This window comes from Carlito syrichta, unplaced genomic scaffold, assembly GCF_000164805.1.
Source record: "Carlito syrichta isolate Samal-C Ts95f unplaced genomic scaffold, Tarsius_syrichta-2.0.1 Scaffold316376, whole genome shotgun sequence".
In the NCBI taxonomy this organism is placed as follows: Eukaryota; Metazoa; Chordata; class Mammalia; order Primates; family Tarsiidae; genus Carlito; species Carlito syrichta.
In genome coordinates this window covers 271,178-288,568 of record NW_007260472.1, presented here as the reverse complement: position 1 = coordinate 288,568, position 17,391 = coordinate 271,178, and the positions used below count along the sequence as shown (strand labels likewise).

Genomic DNA, 17,391 nt, shown 5'->3' with positions numbered 1-17,391 from the left:
TACATACCTCAGTAACCACTGCTCTAATTTCTGCCTTTATACATTTGCTTATTCTGAACATCTCATATAAGTGAAGTCATACAATATGTGGCCTGTTGTGACTGGCTTCTTTCACTAAGCATAATGTTTTCATGGTTCATCCATGCTGTAGCATGTGTCAGTATTTCACTCCTTTTAAATCACTAAAATAATATTCCATTATATGGCTGTGCCACATTTTATTTATCCATCATTTGATGAGCATTTGAGTGCTTTCCACTTTGTGGTTATTGTAAGTAATACTGCTACATACATTCATGTATGAGTTTTTGTATGAACATGCTTTCATTTCTCTAGAAGTAGAACTGCTGGGCAATATGGTAACTCTGTTTAACTATTTGTGGAACTACCAAACTATTATTAAAAGTGGCTGCATCATTTTCATTCCCACCAGTGATGAAGTAATGTATGAGGGTTCCAATTTCTTTAATATTTGTTCTTGTCTGTGTTTTTTATACCTCTTCACATGGTAAATGTGAAGTGGTATCTCATTGTGGTTTTGATTTGTATTTCTTTAATAATTAATGATCTTGACCATATTTTCATGTGCTTACTGGTCATTTGTATATCTCCACTGGAGAAATTTCTATTCAACTCCTTGGCCCAGTTTTAAATTGAACTGTCTTTTTTTTATTGTGTTGTAAGCGTTCTTTGTATGGTCTGAATACAAGTCCCTTATTGGATATATAATTTGCAAATATTTTTCCCCCATAATGTGGGTTTAAAAAAACTTTATTTATGCTATCACTTGCAGCACAAAAGTTTTTAGTTTTGATATAGTTCACTTAATCTATTTTTTCTTGTATCTATAGGGCTTTTAGTGTTGTATCTTAGAAATTATCGCTAATACAAGGCTATGACGATTTACTCTTTTTTTTTTTTTTGAGTTGGAGTCTCACTCTGTCGCCCAGACTGGAGTTCAGTGGCCGCTCCCGGCCACTGCAACCTCGACCTGCTGGGCTCCGGCGATCCTTCCGCCTCAGCCTTCCAAGTAGCTGAAATTACGGGCGCACGCTACCACGCCCGGTTAATTTTTTGATTTATTGTGGAGATGATGTCTCGCCAAGTTGCCCAGGCAGGTCTCGAACCCACGGGCTCAGGCAATCCACTCACCTCAACCTCCCAAAGCGTGGGATTACAGGGTGAGCCACCGAGGCCGGCATGAACTTCCTTCTTAATCCTTCTTAATCTATGGCATAAATACTTGTTTGTATCAAGTGGTTCTTCAACATTGCTAACTATGATAATTTTGAGGATACTTGACTTCAAAGCTGGTTTTGGTGTGTGTGTGTGTGTGTGTGTGTGTGTGTGTGTGTGTGTGTTTTGAACCTAAAAAAAAAAACTGTCATTTATTGTTTACCTTGAGCTAGACATTGCCATACATTTTACATATATTACCCTATTCAAGTCTTACCAAAAGTCCCATGTGTTATTAACTCCATTTTTACAGACAAGTACATTTTACACACAGCTGAACTTTACATAGTTGAAGTAGCTTGCCAAAAGTTACACTCATTTTAAGTGACAGACCCCAAATTTGAGCTCATCAGCCTGACTCTGTAGCCTACTATTAAACTCTGTGCTGGACTATGGGCAAGTTGTGTGAAATAATAGTAACTAGCAAAAGGCAACATAAAGCAGCCACTGTGTGCATAATTTAGAAGAATGCAAATCTGAAAATCTAGTTATACTAAATGACTACCAATTTCCTCATCTCTAAATAGGAACATTAATGCTCGCTGCTTACATCCTGAATTACAACTGAATTTAAAAAACAGTGTTTAATTTTTAAGTTTCTTCAGTATATTTGAACTCCAAGAAGAGAAAAAAAGTCAGCAGACTTTTCTAGGATAGTTTCATTATGCTTTTATGAATCAGTTGTATAAATCTCATTTAATGCAAATTTGTTTGCCTTAGACATATTCATATTTCTTTGTATCTTTTCTGTCTTATCTTTGATAAGTTTCAAACAAAGTCACTAACAGTTGTCTGGCAACATCCCGAATCTACAGTTTACCATATGCAAGACTTTTTGTTTTTTTGTTTTTTTTTGAGTTGGAGTCTCACTCTGTCGCCCAGACTGGAGTGCAGTGGCTGCTCCCGGCCACCGCAGCCTCAACCTGTTGGGCTCCAGCGATCCTTCCACCTCAGCCTTCCGAGTAGCCGGAATTATAGGCATGCGCTACCACGCCTGGCTGATTTTTAAAATTTATTGTAGAGATGAGGTCTCACTGCTCAGGCGGGTCTCGAACCCGCGGGCTCAGGCAATCCACTCACTTCAGCCTCCCAAAGGTGCGGGATTACAGGCTGAGCCACTGAGCCCGGCTGCAAGACTTTTAATAAAATGAATATATGCAGTTTGGGCATCATGAAGGAATAGACATTGTGAAGGAAAGACAGTGGAAATACCTCTTATATTGAAGGTGTCAATTCACAGTATTCCTGAAATCACACCCCATGTCCTCTTCCCCACCTTGTTACTCCTTTTCCCTTCTTGCAGGTGCTCACTTGGCCTTTGGTGAAGAATTTGGGGTACATGGCTTTAGAACAATGGACCATTTCCCAGAACATATTGTTTGTGTGTTTGTAATGCTATGTCCTACTTGTCCTGAAATCTCTATTGGAACATGTTTTTACAAAATCCCAACATACACATGTAAGTGGAAAAACACACAATTAGAAATTCGTATTTTGTGACCAGCTGTTCTTATTTCCAAGACTTCCCAATGTTTTCCTGCTGCAGCTGCAAGGGAGATGTGCAGCCGACTTTGAACCGTTCTATGTGCAGGAGTCTATTTCATGTCAGTTTCCCTCGCCCCTTAGTTCCCATGGGAAGGGAGCTGTGTCCTTGCTCTCCTTTCGCCTAATCCCCAACTGTGATTTAATTCCTCCTTTAGTTCATTCTTGAGCTCAAGCAGATGTATCACTTGGGATCGTACTGAATCCACCTCTCAATGACAGCTTCACTTATTCCTCTTTTGAGTGGAGATAAATAGGAATTTGTGCATTAATAGTCTCTTTAGCCACCACTCCATTCTTTTCCTCCCTTTCCCCTTACCCACTCTTTCTTGGTGAGAAAATAATGACTCAGATGGTTTATGGTATATATGTGATAAAAATATCTAATAGAAATTCAACAAATGATGACAAAAGACTTGGCAGGAGACACCTGCATTTTAAGGTCTCTGACAGGTAGGTGTGAGTGATTTTGGACATATAAATGACTTGAAAGAGTTGATTTAACGTGCATCTTCAGTATTTTGCACAGCTGACTTGGATCAAAGTTGTGCAAAACGCTGGGGAGAGTCTCTGTTCCCTGGACAGACACTGTGTACAGTGAGGCTGGGACGCTTCCTTTTCTCTTATGCATTTTTCAGAGGTGCCGTGAGATGATGTGGATGGAGTGTTTTGTGATCTTTCATGCTGGACAAGGTAAAGCATCACTGTTATTTTGATCAAAGGCAAGAGGCGATGCTTATTCACATTTAATTCTGAGGTTTGGCACATAAAGTATTTTGACCCAAACTCTATGAAGATAGTGTGAAATGAATGTCTCCTAATTGCTCTTGTAAGGGATCCCATTTGCAGAGTTTCATGGCCAGCTTAGTCTGAAGTCATTGCTTAAATAACCTGTTAACTGGAATGTATTGACATGAACTGTCAACATGGTTGCTCCTTTCGGTCAATTCCAAGCTCTTCCTCCTCCTAATGAGAGGTTTCTTATGTGTCTTGATTTGTCTATATTATGTCTTTTAACATTGCTCACAACCTCAACTGGATTCAGAAAACAGCTATCTCTAGCCTACATAATGTATGCTGTTTTCTAAGATCTTAATATTATGTTTACCCAAAGCACTTAATTATTGTACCTAATATCCTGTGATAGTGCTCATGTTTACAATATATATTTCTTATCTTTTGTTCTTATTCTTTGATTAAAGTGCATTGATTATATGCATCTGATACTTCTATTTGATTAATACCATGACATACATATATTCATCTTAATCATTCTTTTTTTTTAAACCATGTTTTCCATTTATCTTTGTTGTAACAGTTTACTTCTGCCTTGTAGTTATTTGGTCTGTCCTTGATAAATTAACAGGTGTGAGTTTTACATGCTCAATGCTCAATGACTTCTTTGTATTCATGCCAAGCTGTATCTGGAGGAGACAAATCTATGTAAAAATGCAGATCTCTTTGTCTTCATTTATTATCCTATTTTCTACATGTCTTAGGGTCTCTGATTAGTCTTCCTTAAGGCACCATCTGAGAATGAAGGCATACTATGGTAAGGAAGAGTAATAAAGAGCTTATTGCCAGTCAAGAGTCTAATTTTACAGCTTTCAATCCATTATGATCATTATGAAGTGAGCATTCCACTTCAGCAAGTGGAAGCTTGCCAGAACAAAGTGACTACCAAGTGAATGACAGCGTTTTCTCCCCCAGTCTCAGGTTGGAGGTTATGAACTCTTACTGATATGACTACTTATTAACTGCATGATTATGGAATCTTCTTCTGTTGCTTCATGCCTTAATTTCTCTTTTCACATGGAAGGCACCCATAAATGTTAGAAAAACACATCTTTAAAAACCAGAAGTGAGGTTGTGATGCTAAAACAACAAGGAAAGAGCAGACCCTAAATGTCATCATGCACAGAAGTGAAGTTACACAAGATTCATCAGGTGGTGACTTTTTGCAACAAGGCTTTATGTGTTACAAGTGGGATTCGTTCAATAACTCTTGTTGTTTTTAAATGATTGGGGATTTGGCAGAGCTTAAAATCTATTTTGCCAAGTGCTTTAATTTTTCTTTTTTTCACTGTTAATTTTGAGGCCCATGAGTATTTCCTGGGAAACTTAAATTGCATATGGGATTACTTTATAATCTCGTCATCTACTCTTCTTTATGTGACATCCAAGAAGATTGATGCATCTTCTTAAGAACACTTGGAAGGAAGGTTTTATATGTTCTAAAGAGTAAATTAGCTAGAAACCTCAAAAACTGAAGATGATTTGAAAAGTTAAGCTCCAGAACTATTAAGCAGATTTAGAAAATGGCTGGTGTGGTCTTCTTCCATTTATATTATTTAAAAAATTGTATCTAAAAATTGTGTGTTGTGTATATGTATGTACATGTGTATAAGATCTGACAATTTCAAACAAAAATAACCGTCATAAAATAGTAATGCCCTTTACTGAGCACAAAGACCATCTGTGGTAAACTGAAAGTAGGCCTGAATTAATCATCTCAGGTCATATTTAGTTTAAAATGGTTATTTTACTCATTCAATCATTCATTCTTTATTTCATTTACTTATACATTTATTCAGTTATCTATTCTCCCAACATTTATTAAGCATTCACTATGTCTAAATTACTGTGTTTAAAGCTGGAAATTCAAATTCAGATAGAGCATAGCTTCTGTTCTTGAGGGGCTCAGGTTATTTTAGCAATCTAAGTGCCTCATTGGAAGCTGGTATGTGCTGACTTGAAGGAAGTCTGTCCTGAGAATGCAGAGAAGTACCTGGACATCTTCATAGGGTAGGTGATGTTTGCTGCTGAGTCTTGACAGAGGTGTGGGGCAGTGAGACCAGGGCTTTCCAGAAAGAGAAAAGCCAGTAAAAGTGAACAAAAGGGTGAAGAACTAGGGTGTGTTCAAGGGATTACCAGAAGTCCAGGATTGTTGAAGAGCAGGGTCTCTCTGTGGGAAAGAAGTTGAGATGTAGTCAAAAGGTGTCAGGACTAATTTGGGCATTTGGGGCTGAATTGTATCTGTTTGGCAGTAAGGTGTCTTTAAAGGAATTTTTTTTGTTTTTTATTTTTTAAGGGAATTTAAGGCCATATTATTTCCATATCATGTTCTAAAAAATCTGGTGGAAATTTATTTCCTTATCCCTGCTTTTCTATGTAATACCTTTCTGAGAAGCCTGGGCGTCATCTTTCACACAGGTGTAAGTACTCCTAGAAAGAGTGGAGAAGAGGGGAGAGCCACCTGCAGCCACTCTGGCTGTGTCTTCCTTGGGCCCTGTGACTTTAGTGAATGTCCTTCCCAAATGCCCCACTGCAGTGGTGGCAGCAGGACTTGTGTACTATGATGTGGGAGGATTCCCACCAAAGATAATTACACTGTAGAGGAAACTTTTGCCTTTCCAAATAATTTGTTGTAAATACAATGTCAATTTTATTTATTCCTTGAAGCTGGAGGTGACTAGAGTCTGAGCTGTGGATGAATATGGAGCGTGAACCAACTCAACAATACTGATAAGGATGGCTTTTCAAAGGACACGGCTACTTGGTGATGGGGGCGGGGCTTAGGAGAAGTGGAACATTGGCTGGTCTATCCCTAGGCTCTTTGCTGGGGTTTCTGACAGAGGAAAGCTAATCAGGAGACCTGCATGGGGAGAGAGGCGTGTTATTTAATTAGCTTTACAATGGGCTGACTTGAAGGCACGTGGTGGTTTTAATAGCGGGAGATAGATGTTCTTTTTTGCAGCGCTAATTGTTGGGAAAAAGCAAGGTCTTTGTTCAGGCCCAGCATGAGGGCTCTGATCTCTTGGAGCCTAGGGCTGCCCCTGCTAATAATTTTAGACAGAGCTATTCAAGGCTGCTCTGTAGTGAAAAGAACAAGAACAGTATTGTGTATGCAGGATCACTGCCCAAACCTCCCCAAAGTCACTGGAAATAAAGAGAGGGGGAGTGAGAGGACCATGCCATGTGCATTTTGGAGTATGTCCCTATCATTTATTTGCTATGGTTGTTGGAAAGGGCAAAGCTACACTTTCATCATCTTGGAGCTGAGGTGGGTGACTTAACTAAACACCTCCAGTAAACCAATTAAATCTGCTTTCTCAGTGATATAGCATTTGTCTTGCCAAAATGGAGCAGACAACTAGTGAGAAGACTACGGGTGTTCTATGTTGCCAGCCTTGATGGCTAGGCGCCAGACAACAGTAGTGCCAGCATGCAAATTATGTAGCTGATGTCCCCTAAATAGCAAAATCTGTGTTTTTTACAGGGCAGTACTAAGCACAATAATGCTTCTGAATGGCAGCCCAAGGGGCAAGGTGAGATAACTTTCCATAGGATTCTTTTGGGCAACTGGTCAGCACAGGTAGTCAGTACCAGTGAGTTGAACACTTCATTTGAATTTTGGTTGGCAAGTTCAAGATTGGAGTGCCTTATGGGGCCAGAATCCCATAACTGAAATGCACGTGTTGCTTAATTAGAGAAGGGTAGAGGTTTAGGTTTATAGAGCACGTTAAATTGTTGGAAAATTTGGGCTGGCAGAAAAGGAGTCAGCCAAGGAAAATGTAAGATGCGATAACAAAAAGAAGACTTCTGTGAAGTGAATACAATGGTGTACTACTTCCTGGGTGCTGGTTTGGGGAATACTCAAGCAACCTGGCATAGGAGGCATAAAGGACAGTGCATAGAATTCTACAGAATTACTACCCAGCTTGAAAGTCATATGGTGAGGTCACTTTCTTAAGAAGGTCTTATTTTGCTCAGTTTGTACAAAATTATTGAATGGATAGCAAACCTTCAACCCAGAGGGCAGGGAGCCCAATATTGGAAGAGGGGTCTATATTTTTCTCTTTGCTGCTAATTTGTAACATAGCTGTGAACCTATGATGAGAACTTCCATTACTGCATTTTACATCTGCATGATGGGTATTAATCCCCTTTCATCCAAGAGAGATGTCAAGGTGTCAAAGATTTGTGTGATTCACATACTGAGACCTAAATTTATCTTTGTCACTGTTTCATGAATGTATTGGCACACACCAAGAGGGGACAGACATTGCTCCCTAATCTTTTCATGAGAACTCTATATACTACAGTTTGAATTAATATTCCTGAAAGTTTTGCTTGCTAAATCCAAAGCCACAATTGTGATTTTTAGAATCAATAACAGTCACTAAGAGTAAATGAGTACCCACTGTGTATCAGTCACAGTGCAAAGCACTTGGAATCCACTCGTTTCCGTTTCAGTTCAACTCTGGGCACTTTTCTCAGTTCCATTCCATAGATGAAAAAAGTGAGGCTTTCTAAGGCCAAAGGACTGACAGCTGGAGAGTGGCTAACATCCAACTCAAACTCTTATCTACCTACTGCCAAACTTGTGCTCTGAACCACTTTACTACATTGCCTCTCCAGTTATTTTAGTTTATTCTGCATAGTGAGGAAACCAAAGCCTGATAGTTTCTGCTTGACAAGAAGCTGCAGGCCTTTGCATGGGCTATTTGGAAAAGGAACAATTATTTGGAACTGCCTCCTCACCTCCAAACCTCAGTTCAGTTCATTTCAATGAAACAAATACGCTCCATGGGAGAAAGCATTAGTTCAGTAAAAATGGAAGTATATGTGGATCTTTTCTGGATTTGGAATGGTTGTTGCCAGCCATCTGTTCTCTCTCAATGCTGTGGAATCCCCTGAAAGAAAAGTCTATAATGTTTTTGATTTTTAAAAATTCTCAACATTATTTAGGATTTTTAATTCCTGGAAAGGGATCTCTCCTGGGAACCTGCCACAAGACAGCTGACTGCCCTTTGTTCTTTCCTCTCACAGTCTGTTGCCAGCTCCCCACCCAGCTGCACCCCCTCCTGCCCCTCTCCATGGGTCCCTTGTGGCACTTCCCACCCAAGGCCTTTTTGTGATGAAGTCTTTTAAGATGGTTTCCCAATCTGGAGAGAACACATGTTTCTGATCAATCTGGTGAAATACATTTCCATTAAGAAGCAACTTCGAGATGCTTTCTAGTTTCTTCTTTCTCCGTGTTACCTATCATTACCTATCACTTGGAACCCTAGACCCTTGAAAGTGTTTGACAGACCTGTCTGATTAAATGGCACCTTCTCGCACATCACACATGTCGAATATGCTTCTTCCCTCTTTACCAATTCAAGGGAAGAAAGATTTTCATTGTACGGGAGCCAGGCCAGATAGATGAGATGTGAGCTGGGTCTGTTCCACTTCATGAGTCATAGGCAGGACCATCACTTCATTCTGACTCCTTCAAGGGGCTGATGCAAGATGCAGAGCGAGCACAGCTGGCTTCTTGTGAAGTAAAGAAGACTTCATTTCTTCCTGACCCTAAGAATTAAGAATCAGATGTGAATTGTAATCTCAGAGAAGTTGACACGTCCTGTGTTGAGGCTGTTTTTGACACAGATAGGTCAACTTTATATCAGTGGCCTTCTTGGTGCTCAGTAAATTCTAAATATGAATAATTACACAGGACACCCTAAAGTTGTTTTTATGGATTTAAGCTCCTGCATATTTATGAAACTTAGATTCTGAAAAGAATCTAAAAAAGAAGTTTGAAGCAACACAGAATTTTAAAAAGTGCTAGGTATTTCATTTCCTCTGTTAGTAGATTTAGCATTGGCAAAGGTAGGATTCATATTCATATTAATTCATTATGACAACATAATGTTGCTTAGTGGAGGATGCTTAAGGGAAGAGAGAAAGAGATTCTTGAGTAAGATGTTTACAGACAACTGCGGTGATGTTGTAACTCAAATAATGTTATACTTTCTGGCTAAGTAAGATGTCTTAGGTATGATACATTCCATTTCTTCTTGGGACTCTTACATGCACCCAGTTCTGGAAGAACTATGGTAAAGTGTGTTCACAATCCCCATCACAGCTCAGGAGCAGAGATGGATCTTCACCAAACCCATTATTTTATTGGTTTCTTTCTTTCTTTCTTTTTTTTTTTTTTTTTTGAGTTGGAGTCTCACTCCATTGCCTAGGCTGAAATGCAGTGGCATGCTTACGGACACCCCAGCAGGACTCAGGCAATCCTTCCACCTCAGTTTTCTAAGTAGTCAGAACTACAGGTGTGCGCTACCATGCTTGGTAATTTTTTGATTTATTGTAGAGATGAGGTCTCGCCAAGTAGCCCAGGCTGGTCTCGAACCCGTGGACTCAGGCAATCCCCTTACCTTGGCTTCCCAAAGTGCTGGGATTACAGGCTGGAGCCACTATGCCCAGCCTATTTGCTTGGTTTCTAGGGTAAAAGATCAGCTAGCTTTTCCATTGCAATATCTTGGTTATCCATTACCAGATACACATAATGAAGTGCAGACAGCAGTACCCTACCACAAGTAGAAAGGTTAGGACTTCTTTACATGTCACTGTGCCACCTGCTAGATGGTAGTGACTCAGTTGACCCTCCCTGTTTTTTCCATTCCCATCTTCCTTCTCAACCCATCCCCATCTCTTTCCATTTTTACTCCCAACTCAACCCCTCTTCACTGTAGAGATACCTGTATAATGAAAGGATACATGTTAAAAGACAATGCTTCTGGATACCTGTCAGGTAACAGTAAATTCGAGAAGGTGGAGGGGATTTGTAATAGGCACTAGGTTCCCCATAAAGCGTGTAACAGTCAATTCTTTCTTACAAAGATGTAGGGAATTAAGTTCATTCATGTATTTCCCTTATCTTACAAATAATGTATATAGCAGATGTGCATCTTACCTTTATGGTAGTAGGTAAAAGAAAAGATCCAGCTCAAAGTTCAGAAATTCCTAAAGACTGCTTCTGAGCAGCAGTCTGAAATTATGAACATCATTCTGAATAAAATGTCCAGGCTAATGATCAAGTGACCGATTTGCTTTGTGGTGAGCCAAATGTCTTTTAAAATTTTTTTACAAATAACTATTCATGTCTATATCTAGACATATCTATATCATCTAATGAAAAATAAAATGAAGACTGTGATCTTAGCAACATTTTCTTTTAAGAAGATGGGAGAAGCAGAATAAAACTCTATAAAGACCTTTTCGGTTAGAAAAAGAGTACGTTGATTAGCTCTGTAATCTCAAACTCTGGACAATTTTGAGTCTCACACTAGACAAAACAAAGCAAAACAAAACTAATATCTTACCTTTACTTTTCTATAAAGATGTCACAGGATGTTAGGAAGTTATCTGTTCATTAACTAAATAATCAATATAACCTATTGAGCTCCTACTATCTTGAGCTAAACACCATGGGGCATATTAATGAACATCAGTAGTTGCCTTTGTCTAATAAAGGAGACAGACGTGTGTATTCAGATATACACTAGGAGTATTCTCAGGCTGCTGAGCATAAAAAAGGCAACTTGTTGGGGTGGGGCTAAAGCTCCCGAGAGGGAAATTTTTTGCATATGAAGGCAAATGCCTATGTGGGGAAAAGACTGAGAAATACCCTCTATGCTCTGTATAGATTTTCGGGACCTTCCCTTGCATCTTCTGTGATCTCCTGAGACCCTGTTCTACCATGAATTCTTGCAGCTTTTCCAGCATGGAGACCTCCTATTGGTCTGTTTTTTGTAGTTCCAAGATTGTTGGTCATGCAGGACAATTAAACTGGCTTTCTGAAGGTACTGGACATGTTACCAGTCCCTAACTTCATCCTGGAATCTTGGTGACTTAGACTCACTGTGACTCTTCCTCCTTGTCTCCCCACTATGTCTGCCCCTGACTTATCCTTCTGTTGTTAGTGGAGAGCCCTTCCACTGCTGCTTCCTATACCTTCTTCACATTCCCTCTTGGGGCTTTTCCTTCTTCTAGTGCTCCATCCATCTCTGCTCCTTGGCTTCTAGGGTGGTAAAAGTTAGTCTTTTGGGGCAATTGACTTGGCATTTTAAAATGAAAGTGGTGGGAAGATGGAAGATTCCACAATAAAATTATCTTAATGTAAGATTCAAACCACAACAGCAGAGAACATCTGTTTTGAAGTTTGGTGTTGTCTTTGTAACCCCAGAGAAAAGCAGGGTAAGATTAGCCTTCCACCAGGATAAAACCACCTGTAGCCTTGGAAACATGCTTGGAAATTCTGTACCCCTGTGGTGCAGAGCTTCTGACTAGGAGCCTGGTTCTCTTCTGTCATACTATTAAAGAACATTGGTTCTCCTGCCATCTGTGCTGGTGCCAACATCTCTCTACCTCCTCAAGAGGCCAATTTAGGACAACTTAAATTGGAATCCAAATTACATGATCCCCAAAGGCTCATAGGGTAGCCTGTATTCTGCATTATCCAGGCTCAGGAGGGAGTAACAATCCCAGGAAACATGTTCAGCCTGCCTCAGGGAAGTAAACTGACCCTGGGTGTGGAGGAGGCCTTGGAACACGGTAGTCCTGATCAGCCCTTCCTTGCCTCTTCCTGTCTGAGCTGCCTCTGATTTGCTGCAAGAGGAATACGTGATATCTAAACTGGTGGATTTTAAAATGTCGCTTGGTCTGTGGATTAGACCAATCCGGCCCACATTGTTGGGGCTGCAGATGCAGTTGAATGGTTCATAATTATAGTCTCAAGAAACTGCAGACATCAATAGAGCCAACCCAGGCCCTTTCTCTCATGACAGTCCATGCCAAGTTGTCTCCCACGGGGAATGATTATGTGGTTATCTTGCAATGCATTTGCCCAAAGACAATACATCCAATGCAGAGAACAGTGTTGGATTTCTAGAAATCGAGTCTGATCATCTATCTGTTCCTATGTTCATCATATCCTGCTTTGTGTCTCAAGGGTGTCTGGTAACAGAGCGAGCTGAATGGCTGTGACTTCTCCTGCCAAAGTGATGTCATAAATGTAGGAAGATGCCAGTGAGAGCACTGCAGTTGAAGAATCTGGTTCTAGTGCTGATGCTGCCTGTTTTAGGCTGTGTGGCCTTGGGCAGAAAGATTACCTCTCATGCAAACTCATCTTTCTTCTCTGCTAAAGAGGGCTGGACTTGAAGAGTACTAATAGACTCCTGTCTAGCTCTAATGCGACAAATCCAAGACCTAAGGTTTTGTCTTCAAAGAGGCACCACAAATGTGATCTTTTAGAATTTGAACTAGAGCTTTTCTGTGACTTAAAACATACAAATCTTCAGTTTCAGTTTTCTCCTTCAGTTAGATAGTTCTCGGATTTCTCAAGTGAGGTTGATGCTGGGCATCAGGTTCTTGATTCAAGAACTGAGGAAGGGGCTTGAAGAGATTTTTAAATTAAATATGGTGATAGCTGTCCTTATTGCTCCCTGGAGACAATTCAAGTAAATTGAGGCCCCAAGCTATTCTGAAAAGGGATGGCCAGAAAATGACTTTTCACATATCCTACCTTATACTGGATCTTAATAACAGGAATTGAACACTTATTCTGACCGAGATACTGTGCTAAATGCATTGCATGTATTATCTCATTTATTATTTCAAATAGCCTTAAAAAGTGGGTGCTGTTATTATCCCTACTTGAAACATGAAGGAACTGAAGTTCAGGACTGATTAAGTGACATACTCATGATCATTCAGCTAGTTGGGTAGTGGAGTTAAAATCTGAACTTGGGTCTTATTCCAAAACCATCTTTGTTTTATTATAGAGAGCTTTCCAGGACAAATAGGCCCCCAGGTCCCCCTTCTCCCCCTCTCCCTTCTTTCCTCCTGACTGCAACCCCTCCTACACTCATTGTTTATTGTACCTTCTAAACAATAGCCAATGAGTCTGTATTACATGGCAGGGAGAGCTGGGGGTGATTTTATTCCCTGAAACAGAGAAGAGGTTGTGACACAAAAAGGTTAAGTGGCTTTGGTGGGGTCACAGAGCCAGCCTGCAGTCAGCAACAGCACCATCTGAGTTCCCTGACTTAGGTTCCTGAACTGACCCCTAAGGCCTTTTGGCATTCGAGTTTAATTAAGAGAGTTATTTTAATTTTCCTTTCTATCTCTGATTTTCCACTTTATTGCTGCTTGATAATGGTCGATGTTGAAGCCCCAGGCATTTTTCTTCCCCAGTGTGCTTTTTAATGACTAAACTTATCACGTAGAAACCACTTGCTTTAGAGGTAAGCTTTCGAAGTCTGTTTCTATGTATGACAGAGACCGCTGCCTTTTCTCAGAGAAGAACGGAGACCACAAATGCAGCTTTGTCAGGTTGTTGTTAATTGAAGGCCTTTTTTCCCCTCTAAATCTTACTTTTATACCAGTAAATCAACATCTGTGAGTCATAAACTGGTTCTGAATTAGCCGTTAGTGGTCTGAATGTTTTTGTATCTACCTTCAATAAAGCATGTTTTAGCTCAAAACTCAGAGTTTCTTTGTTTTGTTGAAGTTCAAGATTCATAAGTAGACAAATAACATGCTAGTACTCTTCTGGAGAGGGAGAGTTTGTCTTCCATAATTGTTTAAAATTAGGTGTATATTTATATTTCTTTTCTATTAAAGTTGGGATGGAGTTGAAGGAGGAGTGTAAATAAAGGAGAGAGCTTATGTCTTTTACATACTCCATGGGCTTGAGGGAATTCCCGTATGAAGGTGACTGTTCTTGATATTATTCATTTCCAGCTCCACACTCCTGTTCCCCAACTCCTGTAGACTTTTCTTGATCCTTATTGACTTGATGTTGCTTGTCTAAGGAGTTTCAGCACTAGGTTGGATATAATAAGCTGAAGTCTAAGGAATGCTTAAAAATACAATTCTGTTTTCTCCCAAGTGCGGGAGGAACAGGCTACTGCATTGCAAGCAAAAGTGAAGAGGTACTTCTTAGGTTGATTTTTTTTTTTTCTGAGTGCCTTAAAAATCAGTTACAGTCTTGAGCTGTCTTACCCAAAAGGATGGAAGGCAAAGCTCAGTTGCTCTTGTTTTGCTGATAAGGAAACTGAGGAACATGTGCAACCGAGCGGACATAGGAATGCTGAGGATAGAAGTCCTGCTCTGCTGTGAAGGACAAAGGGTGGGTCTTGAGGCAGAGTTGCTGACATCTTTCAGTTGATCTTCAGAAGTCGTAGCCTATCAAACTCAACCACTGATTTAGGAAGAATTGGTGGCAAAGTAGAAGCCTATGGTCACTAGAAAACTGGTCATCATTCAACACATATTTATCAAGCATCTGTAATGTCTTCGACACTAGGCTACACATCATTTTTTAGGAGATGATAAGATAGAAATTTCATTTAAATCAGTGGTCCCCAACCTCTGGGCCATGGACCAATACCAGTCTATGATCTGTTAAGAACCTCTGTCTACTGTCAGATCAGCAGCGACATTAGATTCTCATAGGGGGTTGAACCCTATTGTGAACTGCACATAAGAGGGATCTAGGTTGCAGCTCCTTAGAGAATCTGATGCCTGATGATACCCCTCGCATCCATGGAAAAGTTGTCTTCCACAAAACCAGTCCCTGATGCCAAAAAGGCTGGGGACTGCTGATTTATAGTCTCTATGAGCAATGAAAATCTGCTTGTGTCCTAAAGAGAATAAAAATTTCACTTATCAACATTGATTAATCAAGTGTGCCCTTGCCGGCCTGATTGAATGATTAATATTCCAAATGTGTAAAAATGTTTTAACTTGGCCTTATCAGTGCTCCTCATTCTAAGAGAAGTCTCAAATAGATCAAAAGTTAGATGCATAACTTCTGATAGCATAAATATTCATAATTAGTATAATCTAGAAGTAACTTTTCTGGCAGTCTGTAGGGGCCCCTAGCTATCTCTCCAACCCCCCTGCTTTGCCCAACCCCATTCCTTGATTACGTCATTCAAACATTTTGCATTTCTGTGCCTCAGGACTGTGTTAGAAAAAGGATTAATGACTAGCTGAGTTGTCATTGTTGAAGAATTAGAAGGAATAAATTTCCTCATTGCTGGACTGGAAAGTGTTTACAGTTTAATCACGGTGATCTCGTTTAGTATCTAATTTTGGTGGATGTTAGCAGCAGTGTTTAGGCTAGCCTGGGGAAGAAAGTTGGGGAGCAGACTGAGGAAGGACAATAAAGAAGTACTCACACTTGGATTAACAGATACCAAGTATTCTATTAAAACGTCAACACAACAAATTTCCCAAAGTAACTCTTGATTTGCTCAGTTCTACTGATGTATTCCTAGTGAGTAAGGCAGGATTGATTCAAGAAACTTTGCAGCTCATTTGGATGTGTAAATGTACAATTCATTCATCAGCTGTTTCCTTTGGCTTTTCCCAGGATCAGAATTGTCTGTTCTTGTCACCTGGAGGCCAGCATTGTTTTCTCATAACTTCTGAAAACACAGCTGGATTGCAACAGTCTTTGTTCTTTCAAAAACTGGGATTATCACATACGAATATTTTCTGGTCACTGAGGAGGGGCATAATCTGGAGGTTGAACCAGTGCCAGAGATTTTTCTGTTTCTGGCTTCTTCCTTGATTTGCTGTGGGAAACTTGCAAGATACTAATGCTTCAGGGAGACAAAACTGGGCTTAGATGAAGGTGAGCAGGTGGGTTAAAACTTACCAGAGGCAGAGGTTACAGTTACAGTCAAGTGGTGGGAGTTAAGCATATGCTTAGAAATCAGGAAAGAGTATTAAAAATAACTTTTTCTGAGGTTATTCAGGAAGATTTATATTTAATCTTTTAGTTAATCAGAGATAAATCTCATTGTGTGACTACAGCTATGTATGTACTTCTGTATGTACTGGTTGATTTGTAAATTAGGACATTTTCCATTTATGATAACCAAAGTATTAGTGGAAAGTCATAAATTATTCGAGTTCATATTGCTTGATCTCAAGTGTTGGGAGTTCCCAAATGGATCAGGAGCTGTACATTGTGATTCTGACATGGCTGCCAATGATGTATTCCAGAAATTCAAAACCACAGAGCCTCTGCCTCACTTTTCTGGTGGTGGGAAGGCTGTCAGTTTTGTCTAATAGAGGAGAGACTGTGAAAGACAAAAACTTTGGCCAATGGTGACATAATTAGAGAAACAGAGTAATCAGAAATTACAGCTTCCCCTTCCACTCAGCCACTGCTGTAGGTCAACTGGAAGCCTATGGAAACCCATGGCTAGGTTCTAGTTTTGGGTCCCTAATCTCGACTCCCCTGCCAGTGCGGGCATATTTGGGCCTGTATTTCGGGGTCTCCAGTAGGCTGCCTTGGGACAGGAGCTGAACAAGTGCAGGGAAGCAAGATTTCTGTTCACTACCGCTGCCCGGGCATTTCTTAACCATTCCTCGGTGGGCTCTGAAAAACCGCAGGCTCCTCCAGAAACACTGTCCCTGACTCACTGTCGGCTGGAGTCCAATATTCGTCAAACCCTTTGAGGACACCGGCTCTCGAATCCCCTGTGCCTGCCCGCACGCTCGCCCCTTGGTCCACATGCCTCACGTCCTGTGTGTCAGTCTTTGTGAATGAATGATGTACACGCACTTGGAAAACTATGCTGAACCTAGGAGGGGGCAGGAGCGAGTGACCAAGCCCTTAAGAATGCGTGGAGAATCAGACGGACTTTCCCGAAACGGTCGAGGCGGCCCCAAGCCCGGCCTGCTCACCCGCGCGGGGCCCTCCCCGCCCCTGTCTTGGACTCCGGGCCCCGGGCTCCGCGCTCGGTTCCCGGGCGGCCC

The 17,391-nt window shown here is 40.6% G+C and overlaps 1 protein-coding gene across 1 annotated transcript in view; it reads left to right on the top strand.

The window, feature by feature from the left end:
- ETS1 (ETS proto-oncogene 1, transcription factor) overlaps nt 1-17,391 on the top strand; it is a 128,828-nt gene that overhangs the window by 45,853 nt on the left and 65,584 nt on the right. The window lies entirely within an intron of this gene.